We start from the raw sequence: 18,915 nt of genomic DNA, 5'->3' as shown, positions 1-18,915 counted from the left end.
CGACGGCAAAAAAAACAGCTGTCAGAATCCGTTCCCCCACTCCCATTATGAGAGGTGTTGATGTAATGGCTTAAAAAATGCTGATTCTATTTTGTGTGTGGATGGAGCTTAACTTGCATCAGTTTAAAGAATATTTTTTTTGCCTTTTATTATGACAGGACAGTATAGTATCAAGAAAGTTCGACGACCCGGGACTTGAACTCGGGTTGCCGAAAGCTAAAAAACGAATATCGCCAGAGCACTGATCACTAGGCTATTGGGTCTAGTAATCAGCTGCAATATCATAAGTATTAGAACCTCATGGTGTAAGTAACATAGGGGGAACAGAATCCGACGGCAAATAGTTCAGCTGTCGAAATCCGTTCCCCCACCCCAATGATTAGAGATGTTGATATATCGGCTTAAAATATGCTTATTCCTTTCTGTGTGTGGATGGAGCTTAAACAGCATACATTTGATAAATATTAGAACCTCAGTGTGTCAGAAATATGGGGGGAACAGAATCCGACGGCAAAAAAACCCAGCTGTCGGAATCCGTTCCCCCACTCCCATTATGAGAGGTGTTGATGTAATGGCTTAAAAAATGCTGATTTTATTTTGTGTGTGGATGGAGCTTAACTTGCATCAGTTTAAAGAATATGTTTTTTTGCCTTTTATTATGATAGGACAGTATAGTAACAAGAAAGTTCGACGACCCGGGACTTGAACTCGGGTCGCCCAAAGTTAAAAAAAAAAAAATTGTCAGGGCACTGACCACTAGGCTGTTGAGGCTAGGAATCAGCTGCAATGTCAGAAGTATTAGAACCTCATGGTGTAAGAAACATAGGGGGAACAGAATCCGACGGCAAATAGTTCAGCTGTCGAAATCCGTTCCCCCACCCCAATGATGAGAGATGTTGATGTATCGGCTTAAAATATGCTCATTCCTTTCTGTGTGTGGATGGAGCTTAAACAGCATCAATTTGATAAATATTAGAACCTCAGTGTGTCAGAAATATGGGGGGAACAGAATCCGACAGCAAAAAAAACAGCTGTCGGAATCCGTTCCCCCACTCCCCATTATGAGAGGTGTTGATGTAATGACTTAAAAAATGCTGATTTTATTTTGTGTGTGGATGGAGCTTAACTTGCATCAGTTTAAAGAATATATTTTTTTGCCTTTTATTATGATAGGACAGTATAGTATCAAGAAAGTTTGACGACCCGGGACTTGAACTCGGGTCGCCCAAAGCTAAAAAAAAAAAATTGCCAGGGCACTGACCACTAGGCTATTGAAGTTTGCAACTTTCTGCAATTTGATAAATATTAGAACCTCATAGTGTAAGAAACATAGGGGGAACAGAATCCGACGGCAAATAGTTCAGCTGTCGAAATCCGTTCCCCCAACCCAATGATGAGAGATGTTGATGTATCGGCTTAAAATATGCTTATTCCTTTATGTGTGTGGATGGAGCTTAAACAGCATCAATTTGATAAATATTAGAACCTCAGTGTGTCAGAAATATGGGGGGAACAGAATTCGACGGCAAAAAAAACAGCTATCGGAATCCGTTTCCCTACTCCCATTATGAGAGGTGTTGATGTAATGGCTTAAAAAATGCTGATTCTATTTTGTGTGTGGATGGAGCTTAACTTGCATCAGTTTTCAAGAATATTTTTTTTGCCTTTTATTATGACAGGACAGTATAGTATCAAGAAAGTTCGACGACCCGGGACTTGAACTCGGGTTGCCCAAAGCTAAAAAAAAAATATTGCCAGGGCACTGACCACTAGGCTATTGTACCTAGAAATCTGCTGCAATGTCATAAGTATTAGAACCTCATGGTGTAAAAAACATAGGGAAAACAGAATCCGACGGCAAATAGTTCAGCTGTCGAAATCCGTTCCCCCACCCCAATGATGAGAGATGTTGATGTATCGGCTTAAAATATGCTTATTACTTTCTGTGTGTGGATGGAGCTTAAACAGCATCAATTTGATAAATATTAGAACCTCAGTGTGTCAGAAATATGGGGGGAACAGAATCCGACGGCAAAAAAAACAGCTGTCGGAATCCGTTCCCCCACTCCCATTATGAGAGGTGTTGATGTAATGGCTTAAAAAATGCTGATTCTATTTTGTGTGTGGATGGAGCTTAACTTGCATCAGTTTAAAGAATATTTTTTTTGCCTTTTATTATAATAGGACAGTATAGTATCAAGAAAGTTCGACGACCCGGGACTTGAACTCGGGTCGCCCAAAGCTAAAAAACGAATATTGCCAGAGCACTGACCACGAGGCTATTGTGTCTAAAAAATCAGCTGCAATGTCATAAGTATTACCTCATGGTGTAAGAAACATAGGGGGAACAGAATCCGACGGCAAAAAAAACAGCTGTCGGAATCCGTTCCCCCACTCCCATTATGAGAGGTGTTGATGTAATGGCTTAAAAAATGATGATTTTATTTTGTGTGTGGATGGAGCTTAACTTGCATCAGTTTAAAGAATATATTTTTTTGCCTTTTATTATGATAGGACAGTATAGTATCAAGAAAGTTTGACGACCCGGGACTTAAACTCGGGTCGCCCAAAGCTAAAAAAAAAATATTGCCAGTGCACTGACCACTAGGCTATTGAAGTTTGCAACTTTCTGCAATTTGATAAATATTAGAACCTCATAGTGTAAGAAACATAGGGGGAACAGAATCCGACGGCAAATAGTTCAGCTGTCGAAATCCGTTCCCCCAACCCAATGATGAGAGATGTTGATGTATTGGCTTAAAATATGCTTATTCCTTTATGTGTGTGGATGGAGCTTAAACAGCATCAATTTGATAAATATTAGAACCTCAGTGTGTCAGAAATATGGGGGGAACAGAATTCGACGGCAAAAAAAACAGCTGTCAGAATCCGTTCCCCCACTCCCATTATGAGAGGTGTTGATGTAATGGCTTAAAAAATGCTGATTCTATTTTGTGTGTGGATGGAGCTTAACTTGCATCAGTTTAAAGAATATTTTTTTTGCCTTTTATTATGACAGGACAGTATAGTATCAAGAAAGTTCGACGACCCGGGACTTGAACTCGGGTCGCCGAAAGCTAAAAAACGAATATTGCCAGAGCACTGACCACTAGGCTATTGGGTCTAGTAATCAGCTGCAATATCATAAGTATTAGAACCTCATGGTGTAAGAAACATAGGGGGAACAGAATCCGACAGCAAATAGTTCAGCTGTCGAAATCCGTTCCCCCACCCCAATGATTAGAGATGTTGATATATCGGCTTAAAATATGCTTATTCCTTTCTGTGTGTGGATGGAGCTTAAACAGCATACATTTGATAAATATTAGAACCTCAGTGTGTCAGAAATATGGGGGGAACAGAATCCGACAGCAAAAAAAAACAGCTGTCGGAATCCGTTCCCCCACTCCCCATTATGAGAGGTGTTGATGTAATGACTTAAAAAATGCTGATTTTATTTTGTGTGTGGATGGAGCTTAACTTGCATCAGTTTAAAGAATATATTTTTTTGCCTTTTATTATGATAGGACAGTATAGTATCAAGAAAGTTTGACGACCCGGGACTTGAACACGGGTCGCCCAAAGCTAAAAAAAAAAAATTGCCAGGGCACTGACCACTAGGCTATTGAAGTTTGCAACTTTCTGCAATTTGATAAATATTAGAACCTCATAGTGTAAGAAACATAAGGGGAACAGAATCCGACGGCAAATAGTTCAGCTGTCGAAATCCGTTCCCCCAACCCAATGATGAGAGATGTTGATGTATCGGCTTAAAATATGCTTATTCCTTTATGTGTGTGGATGGAGCTTAAACAGCATCAATTTGATAAATATTAGAACCTCAGTGTGTCAGAAATATGGGGGGAACAGAATTCGACGGCAAAAAAAACAGCTGTCGGAATCCGTTCCCCCACTCCCATTATGAGAGGTGTTGATGTAATGGCTTAAAAAATGCTGATTTTATTTTGTGTGTGGATGGAGCTTAACTTGCATCAGTTTAAAGAATATATTTTTTTGCCTTTTATTATGATAGGACAGTATAGTATCAAGAAAGTTTGACGACCCGGGACTTAAACTCGGGTCGGCCAAAGCTAAAAAAAAAATATTGCCAGTGCACTGACCACTAGGCTATTGAAGTTTGCAACTTTCTGCAATTTGATAAATATTAGAACCTCATAGTGTAAGAAACATAGGGGGAACAGAATCCGACGGCAAATAGTTCAGCTGTCGAAATCCGTTCCCCCACCCCAATGATGAGAGATGTTGATGTATCGGCTTAAAATATGCTTATTCCTTTCTGTGTGTGGATGGAGCTTAAACAGCATCAATTTGATAAATATTAGAACCTCAGTGTGTCAGAAATATGGGGGGAACAGAATCCGACGGCAAAAAAAACAGCTGTCGGAATCCGTTCCCCCACTCCCATTATGAGAGGTGTTGATGTAATGGCTTAAAAAATGCTGATTCTATTTTGTGTGTGGATGGAGCTTAAATTGCATCAGTTTAAAGAATATATTTTTTTGCCTTTTATTATGATAGGACAGTATAGTATCAAGAAAGTTCGACGACCCGGGACTTGAACTCGGGTCGCCCAAAGCTAAAAAATTTTTTTTGCCAGGGCACTGACCACTAGGCTGTTGTGTCTAGAAATCAGCTGCAATGTCATAAGTATTACCTCATGGTGTAAGAAACATAGGGGGAACAGAATCCGACGGCAAAAAAAACAGCTGTCGGAATCCGTTCCCCCACCCCAATGATGAGAGATGTTGATGTATCGCCTTAAAATATGCTTATTCCTTTCTGTGTGTGGATGGAGCTTAAACAGCATCAATTTGATAAATATTAGAACCTCAGTGTGTCAGAAATATGGGGGGAACAGAATCCGACGGCAAAAAAAACAGCTGTCGGAATCCGTTCCCCCACTCCCATTATGAGAGGTGTTGATGTAATGGCTTAAAAAATGCTGATTTTATTTTGTGTGTGGATGGAGCTTAACTTGCATCAGTTTAAAGAATATTTTTTTTGCCTTTTATTATGATAGGACAGTATAGTATCAAGAAAGTTCGACGACCCGGGACTTGAACTCGGGTCGCCCAAAGCTAAAAAACGAATATTGCCAGAGCACTGACCACGAGGCTATTGTGTCTAAAAAATCAGCTGCAATGTCATAAGTATTACCTCATGGTGTAAGAAACATAGGGGGAACAGAATCCGACGGCAAAAAAAACAGCTGTCGGAATCCGTTCCCCCACCCCAATGATGAGAGATGTTGATGTATCGGCCCAAAATATGCTTATTCCTTTCTGTGTGTGGATGGAGCTTAAACAGCATCAATTTGATAAATATTAGAACCTCAGTGTGTCAGAAATATGGGGGGAACAGAATCCGACGGCAAAAAAAACAGCTGTTGGAAATCCTTTCCCCCACTCCCATTATGAGAGGTGTTGATGTAATGGCTTAAAAAATGCTGATTTTATTTTGTGTGTGGATGGAGCTTAACTTGCATCAGTTTAAAGAATATTTTTTTTTGCCTTTTATTATGATAGGACAGTATAGTATCAAGAAAGTTCGACGACCCGGGACTTGAACTCGGGTCGCCCAAAGCTAAAAAAAAAATATTGCCAGGGCACTGACCACTAGGCTATTGTGTCTAGAAATCAGCTGCAATGTCATAAGTATTACCTCATGGTGTAAGAAACATAGGGGGAACAGAATCCGACGGCAAAAAAAACAGCTGTCGGAATCCGTTCCCCCACTCCCATTATGAGAGGTGTTGATGTAATGGCTTAAAAAATGCTGATTTTATTTTGTGTGTGGATGGAGCTTAACTTGCATCAGTTTAAAGAATATATTTTTTTGCCTTTTATTATGATAGGACAGTATAGTATCAAGAAAGTTCGACGACCCGGGACTTGAACTCGGGTCGCCCAAAGCTAAAAAAAATATATTGCCAGGGCACTGACCACTAGGCTATTGTGTCTAGAAAACAGCTGCAATGTCATAAGTATTACCTCATGGTGTAAGAAACATAGGGGGAACAGAATCCGACGGCAAAAAAAACAGCTGTCGGAATCCGTTCCCCCACTCCCATTATGAGAGGTGTTGATGTAATGGCTTAAAAAATGCTGATTTTATTTTGTGTGTGGATGGAGCTTAACTTGCATCAGTTTAAAGAATATTTTTTTTGCCTTTTATTATGACAGGACAGTATAGTATCAAGAAAGTTCGACGAGCCGGGTCTTGAACTCGGGTCGCCCAAAGCTAAAAAAAAAATATTGCCAGGACACTAACCACTAGGTTATTGGGTCTAATAATCAACTGCAATGTCTTAATTATTAGAACCTCATGGTGTAAGAAACATAGGGGGAACAGAATCCGACGGCAAATAGTTCAGCAGTCGAAATCCGTTCCCCCACCCCAATGATGAGAGATGTTGATGTATCGGCTTAAAATATGCTTATTCCTTTCTGTGTGTGGATGGAGCTTAAACAGCATCAATTTGATAAATATTAGAACCTCAGTGTGTCAGAAATATGGGGGGAACAGAATCCGACGGCAAAAAAAACAGCTGTCGGAATCCGTTCCCCCACTCCCATTATGAGAGGTGTTGATGTAATGGCTTAAAAAATGCTGATTCTATTTTGTGTGTGGATGGAGCTTAAATTGCATCAGTTTAAAGAATATATTTTTTTGCCTTTTATTATAATAGGACAGTATAGTATCAAGAAAGTTCGACGACCCGGGACTTGAACTCGGGTCGCCCAAAGCTAAAAAAAATATATTGCCAGGGCACTGACCACTAGGCTATTGTGTCTAGAAAACAGCTGCAATGTCATAAGTATTACCTCATGGTGTAAGAAACATAGGGGGAACAGAATCCGACGGCAAAAAAAACAGCTGTCGGAATCCGTTCCCCCACCCCAATGATGAGAGATGTTGATGTATCGCCTTAAAATATGCTTATTCCTTTCTGTGTGTGGATGGAGCTTAAACAGCATCAATTTGATAAATATTAGAACCTCAGTGTGTCAGAAATATGGGGGGAACAGAATCCGACGGCAAAAAAAACAGCTGTCGGAATCCGTTCCCCCACTCCCATTATGAGAGGTGTTGATGTAATGGCTTAAAAAATGCTGATTTTATTTTGTGTGTGGATGGAGCTTAACTTGCATCAGTTTAAAGAATATTTTTTTTGCCTTTTATTATGATAGGACAGTATAGTATCAAGAAAGTTCGACGACCCGGGACTTGAACTCGGGTCGCCAGAAGCTAAAAAAAAAATATTGCCAGGGCACTGACCACTAGGCTATTGGGTCTAGTAATCAACTGATAAGTCATAAGTATTAGAACCTCATGGTGTAAGAAACATAGGGGGAACAGAATCCGACGGCAAATAGTTCAGCTGTCGAAATCCGTTCCCCCACCCCAATGATGAGAGATGTTGATGTATCGGCCCAAAATATGCTTATTCCTTTCTGTGTGTGGATGGAGCTTAAACAGCATCAATTTGATAAATATTAGAACCTCAGTGTGTCAGAAATATGGGGGGAACAGAATCCGACGGCAAAAAAAACAGTTGTCGGAATCCGTTCCCCCACTCCCCATTATGAGAGGTGTTGATGTAATGACTTAAAAAATGCTGATTCTATTTTGTGTGTGGATGGAGCTTTACTTGCATCAGTTTAAAGATTTTTTTTTTTGCCTTTTACTATGATAGGACAGTATAGTATCAAGAAAGTTCGACGAGCCGGGACTTGAACTCGGGTCGCCCAAAGCTAAAAAAAAAATATTGCCAGGGAACTAACCACTAGGTTATTGGGTCTAGTAATCAACTGCAATGTCTTAAGTATTAGAACCTCATGGTGTAAGAAACATAGGGGGAACAGAATCCGACGGCAAATAGTTCAGCAGTCGAAATCCGTTCCCCCACCCCAATGATGAGAGATGTTGATGTATCGGCTTAAAATATGCTTATTCCTTTCTGTGTGTGGATGGAGCTTAAACAGCATCAATTTGATAAATATTAGAACCTCAGTGTGTCAGAAATATGGGGGGAACAGAATCCGACAGCAAAAAAAACAGCTGTCGGAATCCGTTCCCCCACTCCCCATTATGAGAGGTGTTGATATAATGACTTAAAAAATGCTGATTTTATTTTGTGTGTGGATGGAGCTTAACTTGCATCAGTTTAAAGAATATATTTTTTTGCCTTTTATTATGATAGGACAGTATAGTATCAAGAAAGTTTGACGACCCGGGATTTGAACTCGGGTCGCCCAAAGCTAAAAAAAAAAAATTGCCAGGGCACTGACCACTAGGCTATTGAAGTTTGCAACTTTCTGCAATTTGATAAATATTAGAACCTCATAGTGTAAGAAACATAGGGGGAACAGAATCCGACGGCAAATAGTTCAGCTGTCGAAATCCGTTCCCCCAACCCAATGATGAGAGATGTTGATGTATCGGCTTAAAATATGCTTATTCCTTTATGTGTGTGGATGGAGCTTAAACAGCATCAATTTGATAAATATTAGAACCTCAGTGTGTCAGAAATATGGGGGGAACAGAATTCGACGGCAAAAAAAACAGCTGTCAGAATCCGTTCCCCCACTCCCATTATGAGAGGTGTTGATGTAATGGCTTAAAAAATGCTGATTTTATTTTGTGTGTGGATGGAGCTTAACTTGCATCAGTTTAAAGAATATTTTTTTTGCCTTTTATTATGATAGGACAGTATAGTATCAAGAAAGTTCGACGACCCGGGACTTGAACTCGGGTCGCCCAAAGCTAAAAAACGAATATTGCCAGAGCACTGACCACGAGGCTATTGTGTCTAAAAAATCAGCTGCAATGTCATAAGTATTACCTCATGGTGTAAGAAACATAGGGGGAACAGAATCCGACGGCAAAAAAAACAGCTGTCGGAATCCGTTCCCCCACCCCAATGATGAGAGATGTTGATGTATCGGCCCAAAATATGCTTATTCCTTTCTGTGTGTGGATGGAGCTTAAACAGCATCAATTTGATAAATATTAGAACCTCAGTGTGTCAGAAATATGGGGGGAACAGAATCCGACGGCAAAAAAAACAGCTGTTGGAAATCCTTTCCCCCACTCCCATTATGAGAGGTGTTGATGTAATGGCTTAAAAAATGCTGATTTTATTTTGTGTGTGGATGGAGCTTAACTTGCATCAGTTTAAAGAATATTTTTTTTTGCCTTTTATTATGATAGGACAGTATAGTATCAAGAAAGTTCGACGACCCGGGACTTGAACTCGGGTCGCCCAAAGCTAAAAAAAAAAATATTGCCAGGGCACTGACCACTAGGCTATTGTGTCTAGAAATCAGCTGCAATGTCATAAGTATTACCTCATGGTGTAAGAAACATAGGGGGAACAGAATCCGACGGCAAAAAAAACAGCTGTCGGAATCCGTTCCCCCACTCCCATTATGAGAGGTGTTGATGTAATGGCTTAAAAAATGCTGATTTTATTTTGTGTGTGGATGGAGCTTAACTTGCATCAGTTTAAAGAATATATTTTTTTGCCTTTTATTATGATAGGACAGTATAGTATCAAGAAAGTTCGACGACCCGGGACTTGAACTCGGGTCGCCCAAAGCTAAAAAAAATATATTGCCAGGGCACTGACCACTAGGCTATTGTGTCTAGAAAACAGCTGCAATGTCATAAGTATTACCTCATGGTGTAAGAAACATAGGGGGAACAGAATCCGACGGCAAAAAAAACAGCTGTCGGAATCCGTTCCCCCACTCCCATTATGAGAGGTGTTGATGTAATGGCTTAAAAAATGCTGATTTTATTTTGTGTGTGGATGGAGCTTAACTTGCATCAGTTTAAAGAATATTTTTTTTGCCTTTTATTATGACAGGACAGTATAGTATCAAGAAAGTTCGACGAGCCGGGTCTTGAACTCGGGTCGCCCAAAGCTAAAAAAAAAATATTGCCAGGACACTAACCACTAGGTTATTGGGTCTAATAATCAACTGCAATGTCTTAATTATTAGAACCTCATGGTGTAAGAAACATAGGGGGAACAGAATCCGACGGCAAATAGTTCAGCAGTCGAAATCCGTTCCCCCACCCCAATGATGAGAGATGTTGATGTATCGGCTTAAAATATGCTTATTCCTTTCTGTGTGTGGATGGAGCTTAAACAGCATCAATTTGATAAATATTAGAACCTCAGTGTGTCAGAAATATGGGGGGAACAGAATCCGACGGCAAAAAAAACAGCTGTCGGAATCCGTTCCCCCACTCCCATTATGAGAGGTGTTGATGTAATGGCTTAAAAAATGCTGATTCTATTTTGTGTGTGGATGGAGCTTAAATTGCATCAGTTTAAAGAATATATTTTTTTGCCTTTTATTATAATAGGACAGTATAGTATCAAGAAAGTTCGACGACCCGGGACTTGAACTCGGGTCGCCCAAAGCTAAAAAAAATATATTGCCAGGGAACTGACCACTAGGCTATTGTGTCTAGAAAACAGCTGCAATGTCATAAGTATTACCTCATGGTGTAAGAAACATAGGGGGAACAGAATCCGACGGCAAAAAAAACAGCTGTCGGAATCCGTTCCCCCACCCCAATGATGAGAGATGTTGATGTATCGCCTTAAAATATGCTTATTCCTTTCTGTGTGTGGATGGAGCTTAAACAGCATCAATTTGATAAATATTAGAACCTCAGTGTGTCAGAAATATGGGGGGAACAGAATCCGACGGCAAAAAAAACAGCTGTCGGAATCCGTTCCCCCACTCCCATTATGAGAGGTGTTGATGTAATGGCTTAAAAAATGCTGATTTTATTTTGTGTGTGGATGGAGCTTAACTTGCATCAGTTTAAAGAATATTTTTTTTGCCTTTTATTATGATAGGACAGTATAGTATCAAGAAAGTTCGACGACCCGGGACTTGAACTCGGGTCGCCAGAAGCTAAAAAAAAAATATTGCCAGGGCACTGACCACTAGGCTATTGGGTCTAGTAATCAACTGATAAGTCATAAGTATTAGAACCTCATGGTGTAAGAAACATAGGGGGAACAGAATCCGACGGCAAATAGTTCAGCTGTCGAAATCCGTTCCCCCACCCCAATGATGAGAGATGTTGATGTATCGGCCCAAAATATGCTTATTCCTTTCTGTGTGTGGATGGAGCTTAAACAGCATCAATTTGATAAATATTAGAACCTCAGTGTGTCAGAAATATGGGGGGAACAGAATCCGACGGCAAAAAAAACAGTTGTCGGAATCCGTTCCCCCACTCCCCATTATGAGAGGTGTTGATGTAATGACTTAAAAAATGCTGATTCTATTTTGTGTGTGGATGGAGCTTTACTTGCATCAGTTTAAAGATTTTTTTTTTTGCCTTTTACTATGATAGGACAGTATAGTATCAAGAAAGTTCGACGAGCCGGGACTTGAACTCGGGTCGCCCAAAGCTAAAAAAAAAATATTGCCAGGGAACTAACCACTAGGTTATTGGGTCTAGTAATCAACTGCAATGTCTTAAGTATTAGAACCTCATGGTGTAAGAAACATAGGGGGAACAGAATCCGACGGCAAATAGTTCAGCAGTCGAAATCCGTTCCCCCACCCCAATGATGAGAGATGTTGATGTATCGGCTTAAAATATGCTTATTCCTTTCTGTGTGTGGATGGAGCTTAAACAGCATCAATTTGATAAATATTAGAACCTCAGTGTGTCAGAAATATGGGGGGAACAGAATCCGACAGCAAAAAAAACAGCTGTCGGAATCCGTTCCCCCACTCCCCATTATGAGAGGTGTTGATATAATGACTTAAAAAATGCTGATTTTATTTTGTGTGTGGATGGAGCTTAACTTGCATCAGTTTAAAGAATATATTTTTTTGCCTTTTATTATGATAGGACAGTATAGTATCAAGAAAGTTTGACGACCCGGGATTTGAACTCGGGTCGCCCAAAGCTAAAAAAAAAAAATTGCCAGGGCACTGACCACTAGGCTATTGAAGTTTGCAACTTTCTGCAATTTGATAAATATTAGAACCTCATGGTGTAAGTAACATAGGGGGAACAGAATCCGACGGCAAATAGTTCAGCTGTCGAAATCCGTTCCCCCACCCCAATGATTAGAGATGTTGATATATCGGCTTAAAATATGCTTATTCCTTTCTGTGTGTGGATGGAGCTTAAACAGCATACATTTGATAAATATTAGAACCTCAGTGTGTCAGAAATATGGGGGGAACAGAATCCGACGGCAAAAAAACCCAGCTGTCGGAATCCGTTCCCCCACTCCCATTATGAGAGGTGTTGATGTAATGGCTTAAAAAATGCTGATTTTATTTTGTGTGTGGATGGAGCTTAACTTGCATCAGTTTAAAGAATATGTTTTTTTGCCTTTTATTATGATAGGACAGTATAGTAACAAGAAAGTTCGACGACCCGGGACTTGAACTCGGGTCGCCCAAAGCTAAAAAAAAAAAAATTGTCAGGGCACTGACCACTAGGCTGTTGAGGCTAGGAATCAGCTGCAATGTCAGAAGTATTAGAACCTCATGGTGTAAAAAACATAGGGGGAACAGAATCCGACGGCAAAAAAAACAGCTGTCGGAATCCGTTCCCCCACCCCAATGATGAGAGATGTTGATGTATCGGCCCAAAATATGCTTATTCCTTTCTGTGTGTGGATGGAGCTTAAACAGCATCAATTTGATAAATAATAGAACCTCAGTGTGTCAGAAATATGGGGGGAACAGAATCCGACGGCAAAAGAAACAGCTGTCGGAATCCGTTCCCCCACTCCCATTATGAGAGCTGTTGATGTAATGGCTTAAAAAATGCTGATTTTATTTTGTGTGTGGATGGAGCTTAACTTGCATCAGTTTAAAGAATATATTTTTTTGCCTTTTATTATGATAGGACAGTATAGTATCAAGAAAGTTCGACGACCCGGGACTTGAACTCGGGTCGCCCAAAGCTAAAAAAAAAATATTGCCAGGGCACTGACCACTAGGCTATTGTGTCTAGAAATCAGCTGCAATGTCATAAGTATTACCTCATGGTGTAAGAAACATAGGGGGAACAGAATCCGACGGCAAAAAAAACAGCTGTCGGAATCCGTTCCCCCACTCCCATTATGAGAGGTGTTGATGTAATGGCTTAAAAAATGATGATTTTATTTTGTGTGTGGATGGAGCTTAACTTGCATCAGTTTAAAGAATATATTTTTTTGCCTTTTATTATGATAGGACAGTATAGTATCAAGAAAGTTTGACGACCCGGGACTTAAACTCGGGTCGCCCAAAGCTAAAAAAAAAATATTGCCAGTGCACTGACCACTAGGCTATTGAAGTTTGCAACTTTCTGCAATTTGATAAATATTAGAACCTCATAGTGTAAGAAACATAGGGGGAACAGAATCCGACGGCAAATAGTTCAGCTGTCGAAATCCGTTCCCCCAACCCAATGATGAGAGATGTTGATGTATTGGCTTAAAATATGCTTATTCCTTTATGTGTGTGGATGGAGCTTAAACAGCATCAATTTGATAAATATTAGAACCTCAGTGTGTCAGAAATATGGGGGGAACAGAATTCGACGGCAAAAAAAACAGCTGTCAGAATCCGTTCCCCCACTCCCATTATGAGAGGTGTTGATGTAATGGCTTAAAAAATGCTGATTCTATTTTGTGTGTGGATGGAGCTTAACTTGCATCAGTTTAAAGAATATTTTTTTTGCCTTTTATTATGACAGGACAGTATAGTATCAAGAAAGTTCGACGACCCGGGACTTGAACTCGGGTCGCCCAAAGCTAAAAAAAATATATTGCCAGGGCACTGACCACTAGGCTATTGTACCTAGAAATCTGTTGCAATGTCATAAGTATTAGAACCTCATGGTGTAAAAAACATAGGGGGAACAGAATCCGACGGCAAATAGTTCAGCTGTCGAAATCCGTTCCCCCACCCCAATGATGAGAGATGTTGATGTATCGGCTTAAAATATGCTTATTCCTTTCTGTGTGTGGATGGAGCTTAAACAGCATCAATTTGATAAATATTAGAACCTCAGTGTGTCAGAAATATGGGGGGAACAGAATCCGACGGCAAAAAAAACAGCTGTCGGAATCCGTTCCCCCACTCCCATTATGAGAGGTGTTGATGTAATGGCTTAAAAAATGCTGATTCTATTTTGTGTGTGGATGGAGCTTAAATTGCATCAGTTTAAAGAATATATTTTTTTGCCTTTTATTATAATAGGACAGTATAGTATCAAGAAAGTTCGACGACCCGGGACTTGAACTCGGGTCGCCCAAAGCTAAAAAAATTTTTTTGCCAGGGCACTGACCACTAGGCTGTTGTGTCTAGAAATCAGCTGCAATGTCATAAGTATTACCTCATGGTGTAAGAAACATAGGGGGAACAGAATCCGACGGCAAAAAAAACAGCTGTCGGAATCCGTTCCCCCACCCCAATGATGAGAGATGTTGATGTATCGCCTTAAAATATGCTTATTCCTTTCTGTGTGTGGATGGAGCTTAAACAGCATCAATTTGATAAATATTAGAACCTCAGTGTGTCAGAAATATGGGGGGAACAGAATCCGACGGCAAAAAAAACAGCTGTCGGAATCCGTTCCCCCACTCCCCATTATGAGAGGTGTTGATGTAATGACTTAAAAAATGCTGATTTTATTTTGTGTGTGGATGGAGCTTAACTTGCATCAGTTTAAAGATTTTTTTTTTGCCTTTTACTATGATAGGACAGCATAGTATCAAGAAAGTTCGACGAGCCGGGACTTGAACTCGGGTCGCCCAAAGCTAAAAAAAAAATATTGCCAGGGCACTAACCACTAGGTTATTGGGTCTAGTAATCAGCTGCAATGTCTTAAGTATTAGAACCTCATGGTGTAAGAAACATAGGGGGAACAGAATCCGACGGCAAATAGTTCAGCAGTCGAAATCCGTTCCCCCACCCCAATGATGAGAGATGTTGATGTATCGGCTTAAAATATGCTTATTCCTTTCTGTGTGTGGATGGAGCTTAAACAGCATCAATTTGATAAATATTAGAACCTCAGTGTGTCAGAAATATGGGGGGAACAGAATCCGACGGCAAAAAAAACAGCTGTCGGAATCCATTCCCCCACTCCCATTATGAGAGGTGTTGATGTAATGGCTTAAAAAATGCTGATTTTATTTTGTGTGTGGATGGAGCTTAACTTGCATCAGTTTAAAGAATATATTTTTTTGCCTTTTATTATGATAGGACAGTATAGTATCAAGAAAGTTCGACGACCCGGGACTTGAACTCGGGTCGCCCAAAGCTAAAAAAAATATATTGCCAGGGAACTGACCACTAGGCTATTGTGTCTAGAAAACAGCTGCAATGTCATAAGTATTACCTCATGGTGTAAGAAACATAGGGGGAACAGAATCCGACGGCAAAAAAAACAGCTGTCGGAATCCGTTCCCCCACCCCAATGATGAGAGATGTTGATGTATCGCCTTAAAATATGCTTATTCCTTTCTGTGTGTGGATGGAGCTTAAACAGCATCAATTTGATAAATATTAGAACCTCAGTGTGTCAGAAATATGGGGGGAACAGAATCCGACGGCAAAAAAAACAGCTGTCGGAATCCGTTCCCCCACTCCCATTATGAGAGGTGTTGATGTAATGGCTTAAAAAATGCTGATTTTATTTTGTGTGTGGATGGAGCTTAACTTGCATCAGTTTAAAGAATATTTTTTTTGCCTTTTATTATGATAGGACAGTATAGTATCAAGAAAGTTCGACGACCCGGGACTTGAACTCGGGTCGCCAGAAGCTAAAAAAAAAATATTGCCAGGGCACTGACCACTAGGCTATTGGGTCTAGTAATCAACTGATAAGTCATAAGTATTAGAACCTCATGGTGTAAGAAACATAGGGGGAACAGAATCCGACGGCAAATAGTTCAGCTGTCGAAATCCGTTCCCCCACCCCAATGATGAGAGATGTTGATGTATCGGCCCAAAATATGCTTATTCCTTTCTGTGTGTGGATGGAGCTTAAACAGCATCAATTTGATAAATATTAGAACCTCAGTGTGTCAGAAATATGGGGGGAACAGAATCCGACGGCAAAAAAAACAGTTGTCGGAATCCGTTCCCCCACTCCCCATTATGAGAGGTGTTGATGTAATGACTTAAAAAATGCTGATTCTATTTTGTGTGTGGATGGAGCTTTACTTGCATCAGTTTAAAGATTTTTTTTTTTGCCTTTTACTATGATAGGACAGTATAGTATCAAGAAAGTTCGACGAGCCGGGACTTGAACTCGGGTCGCCCAAAGCTAAAAAAAAAATATTGCCAGGGAACTAACCACTAGGTTATTGGGTCTAGTAATCAACTGCAATGTCTTAAGTATTAGAACCTCATGGTGTAAGAAACATAGGGGGAACAGAATCCGACGGCAAATAGTTCAGCAGTCGAAATCCGTTCCCCCACCCCAATGATGAGAGATGTTGATGTATCGGCTTAAAATATGCTTATTCCTTTCTGTGTGTGGATGGAGCTTAAACAGCATCAATTTGATAAATATTAGAACCTCAGTGTGTCAGAAATATGGGGGGAACAGAATCCGACAGCAAAAAAAACAGCTGTCGGAATCCGTTCCCCCACTCCCCATTATGAGAGGTGTTGATATAATGACTTAAAAAATGCTGATTTTATTTTGTGTGTGGATGGAGCTTAACTTGCATCAGTTTAAAGAATATATTTTTTTGCCTTTTATTATGATAGGACAGTATAGTATCAAGAAAGTTTGACGACCCGGGATTTGAACTCGGGTCGCCCAAAGCTAAAAAAAAAAAATTGCCAGGGCACTGACCACTAGGCTATTGAAGTTTGCAACTTTCTGCAATTTGATAAATATTAGAACCTCATAGTGTAAGAAACATAGGGGGAACAGAATCCGACGGCAAATAGTTCAGCTGTCGAAATCCGTTCCCCCAACCCAATGATGAGAGATGTTGATGTATCGGCTTAAAATATGCTTATTCCTTTATGTGTGTGGATGGAGCTTAAACAGCATCAATTTGATAAATATTAGAACCTCAGTGTGTCAGAAATATGGGGGGAACAGAATTCGACGGCAAAAAAAACAGCTGTCAGAATCCGTTCCCCCACTCCCATTATGAGAGGTGTTGATGTAATGGCTTAAAAAATGCTGATTCTATTTTGTGTGTGGATGGAACTTAACTTGCATCAGTTTAAAGAATATTTTTTTTGCCTTTTATTATGACAGGACAGTATAGTATCAAGAAAGTTCGACGACCCGGGACTTGAACTCGGGTCGCCGAAAGCTAAAAAACGAATATCGCCAGAGCACTGACCACTAGGCTATTGGGTCTAGTAATCAGCTGCAATATCATAAGTATTAGAACCTCATGGTGTAAGTAACATAGGGGGAACAGAATCCGACGGCAAATAGTTCAGCTGTCGAAATCCGTTCCCCCACCCCAATGATTAGAGATGTTGATATATCGGCTTAAAATATGCTTATTCCTTTCTGTGTGTGGATGGAGCTTAAACAGCATACATTTGATAAATATTAGAACCTCAGTGTGTCAGAAATATGGGGGGAACAGAATCCGACGGCAAAAAAACCCAGCTGTCGGAATCCGTTCCCCCACTCCCATTATGAGAGGTGTTGATGTAATGGCTTAAAAAATGCTGATTTTATTTTGTGTGTGGATGGAGCTTAACTTGCATCAGTTTAAAGAATATGTTTTTTTGCCTTTTATTATGATAGGACAGTATAGTAACAAGAAAGTTCGACGACCCGGGACTTGAACTCGGGTCGCCCAAAGCTAAAAAAAAAAAAATTGTCAGGGCACTGACCACTAGGCTGTTGAGGCTAGGAATCAGCTGCAATGTCAGAAGTATTAGAACCTCATGGTGTAAAAAACATAGGGGGAACAGAATCCGACGGCAAAAAAAACAGCTGTCGGAATCCGTTCCCCCACCCCAATGATGAGAGATGTTGATGTATCGGCCCAAAATATGCTTATTCCTTTCTGTGTGTGGATGGAGCTTAAACAGCATCAATTTGATAAATAATAGAACCTCAGTGTGTCAGAAATATGGGGGGAACAGAATCCGACGGCAAAAGAAACAGCTGTCGGAATCCGTTCCCCCACTCCCATTATGAGAGCTGTTGATGTAATGGCTTAAAAAATGCTGATTTTATTTTGTGTGTGGATGGAGCTTAACTTGCATCAGTTTAAAGAATATATTTTTTTGCCTTTTATTATGATAGGACAGTATAGTATCAAGAAAGTTCGACGACCCGGGACTTGAACTCGGGTCGCCCAAAGCTAAAAAAAAAATATTGCCAGGGCACTGACCACTAGGCTATTGTGTCTAGAAATCAGCTGCAATGTCATAAGTATTACCTCATGGTGTAAGAAACATAGGGGGAACAGAATCCGACGGCAAAAAAAACAGCTGTCGGAATCCGTTCCCCCACTCCCATTATGAGAGGTGTTGATGTAATGGCTTAAAAAATGATGATTTTATTTTGTGTGTGGATGGAGCTTAACTTGCATCAGTTTAAAGAATATATTTTTTTGCCTTTTATTATGATAGGACAGTATAGTATCAAGAAAGTTTGACGACCCGGGACTTAAACTCGGGTCGCCCAAAGCTAAAAAAAAAATATTGCCAGTGCACTGACCACTAGGCTATTGAAGTTTGCAACTTTCTGCAATTTGATAAATATTAGAACCTCATAGTGTAAGAAACATAGGGGGAACAGAATCCGACGGCAAATAGTTCAGCTGTCGAAATCCGTTCCCCCAACCCAATGATGAGAGATGTTGATGTATTGGCTTAAAATATGCTTATTCCTTTATGTGTGTGGATG

This window comes from Squalius cephalus, assembly GCF_949319135.1.
Source record: "Squalius cephalus genome assembly, chromosome: 20".
NCBI lineage: Eukaryota > Metazoa > Chordata > Actinopteri > Cypriniformes > Leuciscidae > Squalius > Squalius cephalus.
This window is presented reverse-complemented; position numbering follows the sequence as displayed.